The following is a 7500-nucleotide window of genomic DNA, read 5'->3' as shown; positions in this document are numbered from 1 at the left end:
GGTTCACGGGTTAATTAAATGCACCTTCCTATGCCCGAAGTTATTCCAAAAGTGTAAACTAGGTCATGTAGTAAACTCAGGTCAGGTGACCGAACGTTAGGCAAAAATTAGCATTTTCTCCAACCCGTTCTCCCGATAGTGCCACATTTTGCGCAGTCGTTTTAGTTCTGCAGAGCATTGGTGATGGAGTAGGCACACCTGAACTTCTGTCTTTGTGTGTTATTCGCAATATTTCCTCTTTACTTTTCAACATTATTTTTCATTCAACTTTATTTCCATCCTCCCAGCCATTTTTCTTATGCCTCGCCCACAACTTGATAATCCGACAGTCCGTGCGTGCAAAGATGCGTTCCTTTGATATTTCCTTTGAAGGCGAGGTGTTCAAACACGCCTCCGCCTCTGGATTGGCTGGGTGACTGCGCGCGTATTCCTCAAGTGTTTTGATTGGAGGAAGTGGCGGCCTAGCTACCGTGGCGGGGCGGACTGGAAATCGATAGACGACAAAGTTTTCCGCGGCGGCCGAATTTTCAAATGGGGAACTGAGCATTCGCGCATAACGCTAAGGGTCTGGCGGCCTGGCCTGGCCTGGCCTGGCCTCAACCTGACCTAGGATTTAGTGGGTCGTTTGCAGGAGAGTCTAGCGCAGGTACGACCTATGTCCTATAAGGTATATTGGGAAGCACGGCCGTTCATCATCAAAGGAGTATCTGAAGCTATTTGCATACGTAACAAGGTTAAGTCTTCTTTTTCCCTTTTAATTTTTTCTTGCCTTCGCTTATTCCTCCTTTTTTATTTTCCGCGTGAATAATATTGTAATGAGTTTCGTAGTTGTGATTTTTTATTACATCATTAACGGCCCAAACTTTCATTGAGCGTTTATTGGCCATCACATCGGTGAATACCAAAGAGTGTGTTTTCCTCCAAAAAGTTTATCCTGCTTTCAGATAACTTATAATGAATAATATATCCCAAGGTCTATGTATACAATGTAAAAAAGAAAATACAAATATAAATATGTATATAATTATCATACTCGGCTTTGATCTCCTGCAAGCGTAAAACGACAAATAAAAATGAGGATTATTTTTTCAAAGTCAAACACCATTAGAGAGAGGGGCGCAATGTCAACCGTATGTCCAACGAGCATAAGGACGAGTCTCGCTTGCCCTTCCAGAAAAGCAAGAAGGAAATCCGTCCTTCCTCATCCAGCATCAAAGGCTAAATGGCGTGTTGGTGACATCCTCAAGGAACTACTTCATAAGGAGACCCGAGTGAAGGACTTTATTCCTGCTCGACATCCTTCGAGTGGGAGGAAGACCGCAGGGGGAAGGAGAGAGAGAGGAAGGGAGGGAGGGAGGAAGGGAGGGTGGGTGGGTGGGAGAGATGGAAGGAGGGAGGGAGGGAGGAAGGAAGGAAGGGAGGGAGGGAAGGAGAGAGGGAGGGAGGGAGGGAGGGAGGGAGGAAGGGAGGGTAGGTGGGTGGGAGGGAGGAAGGGAGGGAGAGATGGAAGGAGGGAGGGAGGAAGGAAGGAAGGGAGGGAGGGAAGGAGAGAGGGAGTGGGGGAGGGAGGGAGGGAAGGCAAGGGAAGTTTTGACTCGTCTTACACATCATGTCACTCACTCAGACAACAGGATTAACGAGACTTCTCACCCTTTGTGTGGTAGTTGTTGTTGGTAGTTCGTGATGAATAACTGGCGTCCTTGATTAGAATTAAGCCTTTTTTGTCATTTTTGATTCTATGGTAATTTCTTCCTCTCCTCGTTCTTTTTCTTTTCCTTTTCTCTTTTTTTAACACTATCTTATTCTTGTTTCTCAATTACAGTTTCATCTTTGTGTCACTTAAATCTCGTGTTTCAATTACTCTTCTCTTATCTATTTAACATATTTATTCATAACATAACTTTCATATCTTTATTCTTTGTTTTGTATGCTTCATGCTGTATTGATCCTATTTTACTTATTCCTTTTTTTCCAATTAATTCTTCGTCTGTTCATAGTTTCCTATCCCTATTTCCTTATATCCTCGATTCTCCCACTTATCCCAGTTCCTTCACCCTTGTCCACAATCCTCTAAGCCTTTTAAACCCCTTTGTATGCCATCCCCTCTATCCCCAACCCATCCCACACCATCACCGCGTAACTCCCCCCCCCCCCCCCACATCCCTCATCCCATTCCAACACCTCCACCCAATGTCCTACCCCCCCCCCCACCGTCCCCCCTTAACCCGTTCTTTTCTCACACGGAGAAGACGAATTCAAGGGATTATGTGTTTAACTGGATGATTTATTGTGAAATTCCGTAGTATGTAAATTAGGGGAAAATAGAGCAATTATTCATACGATGCACCGGAGGGTGATGAGGAAAAAGCCAGTGAAGGAGAGAAAGAGAGGGGGGGGGGGCAGACATACGCACAGACAAATAGGCACAGAGACTGACAGGGAGAGAGGAAAGAGAGAGAGAGAGAGAGAGAGAGAGAGAGAGAGAGAGAGAGAGAGAGAGAGAGAGAGAGAGAGAGAGAGAGAGAGAGAGAAAGAAAGAGAGAGAGAAAGAGAGAGAGAAAGAGAGACAGAGAGACAGAGAGAAAGAAAGAGAGAGAGAAAGAGAGAGAGACAGAGAGACAGGGAGAGAGAGAAAGAAAGAGAGAGAGACAGAGATAGAGAGAGAGAGAGAGAGAGAGAGAGAGAAACAGACAGACAGACACACAGACAGACAGACAGAGATATAAAGAGAACGACAGAGACAGAGAGAGACCAGAATTGGATGTCAAAAACACGGTTCTATGAAGCTACGACTCTATAAACAGCGGATGAGGAGAAGCCATCCGAAATGGAAATCATCATTCTTGCTGATGGTGATGAGGTCCTATTTTCCTGTGTGATGAGGAAGTTAATGACGGTGTGGTGAGGTTAATGGTGATGTTGTGAGGCTAGGGTAATGGTGTCAGTAAAGGGTGATGGTGTTGTGAAGTGACGATGGTATAACAGTGGTGTGACAGGAATGATCATAACCGGAGTGAGAGACTACGGGAATAGTGAGGGTAGTCATTGTAATGAGGAGGAGTCTAGAATCGGCGATAAAGGGGGCTAAAGTTAATAATGAGAGGCTTAAGGTTATAATGAGGTGGCTGGTGGAAGTAATAAGGGAACCGGTGCTAGGCGAAGTTGGGAGAATGCGCGAAATGGGATGAAGATGGGGGAGAAGGGAGATGTGAAGGAAAAAGGACGACAGGGGGTGAGCAAATGGGTGAGTAAACGGTGAATGAGAAAAAATAGTGAGAGAAAGAGAAAAAGAGAGAGGTTGAGTGAGTGCGAGATAGATAGATAGATAGATAGATAGATGGAGAGAGAGAGAGAGAGAGAGAGAGAGAGAGAGAGAGAGAGAGAGAACAAGTATCTGCCCTTACATGCATTCAAAATATAATTCTATCAGTCGCCCCAACCCGTTTTCTATTAATTTTTAGCTCTACTCGCCCGTTTTCTACACGTCACCGACACCAACCACTCTGACGCTGCTGAGCAACATGTCACAACACCCGGACCCGCCAATATGTAATATTTGTTTCATACAAGCAAACAAACTTTGTTTTCTTAAAAGCTACTAAGATATAACTACAAGAAAGAAATATGTAATTTCATATAGATACAAAAAAGAGCGAGTGGGGGCGTAAGATAGTTTGAGAACCACTGTTCTAAAAGGTTACAAAAAGAGGGTCAGAGAGAGATCGAGTTTGCCTGTCTCCTGAGACTAATGTCGCGGGCTTATGAATAATCCAATAAGAGGCTGCCCACCCCCCTAACATCTCTCCCCCTCCTCCTCTTTACTCTTGCCTTTCCTTCATCCTCTCCTGTCTCTCCTTACTCTCAACCCATTCTCTCCCGTCTCTTTCTATCTCTCTTTCTCTTTCCCTCTCTCTCTCAACCCCTTCCTTTCTATTCTCTCTCTCTCTCTCTCTCTCTCTCTCTCTCTCTCTCTCTCTCTCTCTCTCTCTCTCTCTCTCTCTCACTCTCCTTCTGTCCTTCCTTTGCACTGTAAACGCATCTCCCACAGTACAGTCTTACACCTCTTTTCTCCCGTTTAATCTTACTCATTGATGGATAATATTACTCGCGGAGATATCCATCCTCCCTCCTCGTCTTCTCTATCTCCTCACCCCCCCCCCCATCCCCTCTTTTACTACGTTTCCTCGTTCCAAGCTGCGTAATTCGGCAGTAAGAGAGGGGGTGGGGGGATCTGACCCACCAGATGTTCGCGAGCCACTCCCCCCTACTAATCCCCCACTCCCTCGCCTCCTGCACTTTCTTTTGTTTCTCTAGACCTCAGTGGTCATGACTTCACCCTTTGTGTATTTTCCCTCTAACGCTCGTGCTTAAATCACAAGAGAAGAAATTCTGGCAAAGATGGCACACAAAAAAATGAAAAAAGAGAGGACGAGAAATAGAGAGAGAGAGAGAGAGAGAGAATGAGAGAATAAAAAAGAAGTTTTGGGCAAAAGTGGCCACTTCAAGCATCTCCGAATGTTTGCTTTAGTCTAACTCTGGGATAAACTTCTTGGAGTATTCTTGAACTGACAGACACTTGTGCCAAACCGGCGTAAAATGTCTATGTCTCGTGGGCGTCACTTTTGTGTTGAGGATGTTGACACCTATCATCTTTTCAAGGAATGGATAGGGGGTAGAGGTAGGGGTAGGGGTAGGGACTGGAGGGATGAAGGTTCGGGGGTTTAGGGAAGGAAAGGGGGAGGGGGAGAGGACAATCGGATAGGAGTTGGGAAGATTGTTGGTTAGAGAAGACCGATAGAAGGGATGGCGCTTGGGGGGGGGGGCAAGCGGATAATGGATGGGAATAAGAGAGAGGGGGGATAGAGGTAAGCGACAGAAGAGATGGTGGGTGTGGGGTTTCGAGATGGGTAGAGGGGAGAGACTAAAGGAATGGGGAGTTGAGAAGAGGAAGGGAGGACGCGAGTTTTAGGGCGTCCTTATCTGGTGTTGACAGCGGGAGAAAATAATATTTTAGCGTGGTAACGATGGACGGTAACGACGGAGGAAGGGTGGGAGAGAAGGTAATGGAGGAAGACGACCTGGGAGGGAACTGGAAGACACACGAGATTTCCATTCTTTATCAGCGGGGTGTGTATATATATATATATATATATATATATATATATATATATATATATATATATATATATATATATATGTATGTATGTATATATATATGTATATATATATATATATATATATACATATATATATATATATATATATATACATATATATATATACATTTGTGTCTGTGTGTGTGTGTGTGTGTGTGTGTGTGTTCGTGTGTGTTTGTCCATGTATGCGTGTATGTCTGCATGTATGTGTCTCTTGTGTGTGTGTGTGTGTGTATGTGTGTGTAAATATACGAAATGTGTGCTTACATATGCTGTAGCGCTATGTATGTCATATATACACGAAGATTTAGAAGGAGAGTTAAAAAGAAATATATTAATCACCGCAAAGTTCGAAATACTCAGAGTTGAGGTCATGATGGAAGACGCCCGTGATATTAAACTTTGCGAATAAGAACAGACTTAAGAAAGTTAAAGAATTAAAGAAAGTTAATCTAGTAAGTAATCCACACGGCCGTGCAATGAAATATACATCAAAGGTCCGAAATGAGAAGAGAAGTGGGAGAAATCATTCAACGACAGAACAAAAAATATTTATATGTACTCCTGCATGCATACATTTACATGCACACATACATTCATGTGTGTATGTATATATATATATATATATATATATATATATATATATATATATATATATATATATATATATATATATATATATATATATTATATATATGTATATAATATATATATATATATATATATATATATATATATAAATATATATATATATATATATATATATATATTATATATATATACATATATATATATATATATATAATATATATATATATATATATATATATATATATATATATATATATATATATATATATATAATATATAATATATAATATATATAATATATATATATATTATATATATATATATATATATATATATATATATATATATAATATATATATATATATATATAAATATATATATATATATATAATATATATATATATATATATATATATATATATATATATATATAATATATATATATATATATATATATATATATATATATATATATATATATATATATATATATATATATATATATATATATAATATATATATATGAGAGAGAGAGAGAGAGAAAAAAAAAAAAAAGAGAGAGAGAGACGAGAAAACAGAAAATTCATTCTTTCCATCTGAACATTCCCTTTGCTCGTCCTAAGCCTGAGATAATGGCGTCAGAGAGCACCAAACCGTCACTGCAGATGTTTCCTTTTTCCGCTACAGTGGCCGAAAAAAAAGAAATAAATAAGAATTTGTACTTTCCTTTCTTCTTCTTTTTTCTTTTTTTGAGTGTACGATATTTCCCTCCGATAAAACAAAGAAAAAAGAAGAAAATAAGTGGTGCTAGGGACTAGGTATTCCCGCTTTGAAGGTCCGGCGAAGTGTAGATAAGGAAGGATGATGAAGAGGATGAGGAATTAGGATTGGGGGGGAGGGGGGGAAGGAACGAGGAGCGAGAGGGGGTTGGTGGGGGGGGGGGGCAGGGAAGTCAGAGTCTGAAGGGTACTGATTTCATTCCTAGTGGAGTTAATTTAGAAAATGATAAAGTGGGTGCTCTGCTTCCGTGGCTAACATAATCACCTGACGATTCGGATGCTATCAATCTGTCGGCTTCCCCGTTTGTAGCGCGGTGGTGGGAAGAACACAAGCCGGAGCCTCTTTGATTCAGGGTTAATTTGGAGAGTGAACGAAAGGCTTCTATGTTGGGGTTTTCTTTGAATATCTCTCTCTATCTATCTCTATCTCTCTTTCACTCAGTTCTTCTCTATATATATATCTGTGTATACCTGTTTATTTATTTGTCTATATATTTATCATTATGTTTTCTTTATCTATTTTTTTTTTCTATATGTTTATCTATTAATTTATTAATCTGTTGACTAGTTTGTCTATTTATTTATTTTCACTCTCACTCGCTCTCTCTCCTTCTCTCTCTCTCTCTCTCTCTCTCTCTCTCTCTCTCTCTCTCTCTCTCTCTCTCTCTCTCTCTCTCTCTCTCTCTCTCTCTCTCTCTCTCTCTCTCTCTCTCTCTCTCTCTTTATCTATCTATCTATCTATCTCTTTCTCTCTCTCCGGCGTCCTCTTTGTGAAAGATAGCAACGTCGGCTTATGAACAGAGAGAGGGATAAAAAAAAATAAATCGAGCGATAGATAGTCAACCTGTGATCAAATCAGCGGGAAACGCTCCTCTGATCAGCTGTGATAGCTGACGAGGCCGCAGGGAACATCGCCTGAATATATCCAGCTTATAAGACTGATTTCAGTTGGCCGCCGCCGCCTTCGCCTTCGC

Source organism: Penaeus japonicus, unplaced genomic scaffold, assembly GCF_977035675.1.
Source record: "Penaeus japonicus unplaced genomic scaffold, GWHDUDI00000001_assembly GWHDUDI00000024, whole genome shotgun sequence".
NCBI classification, from domain to species: Eukaryota; Metazoa; Arthropoda; class Malacostraca; order Decapoda; family Penaeidae; genus Penaeus; species Penaeus japonicus.
This window is presented reverse-complemented; position numbering follows the sequence as displayed.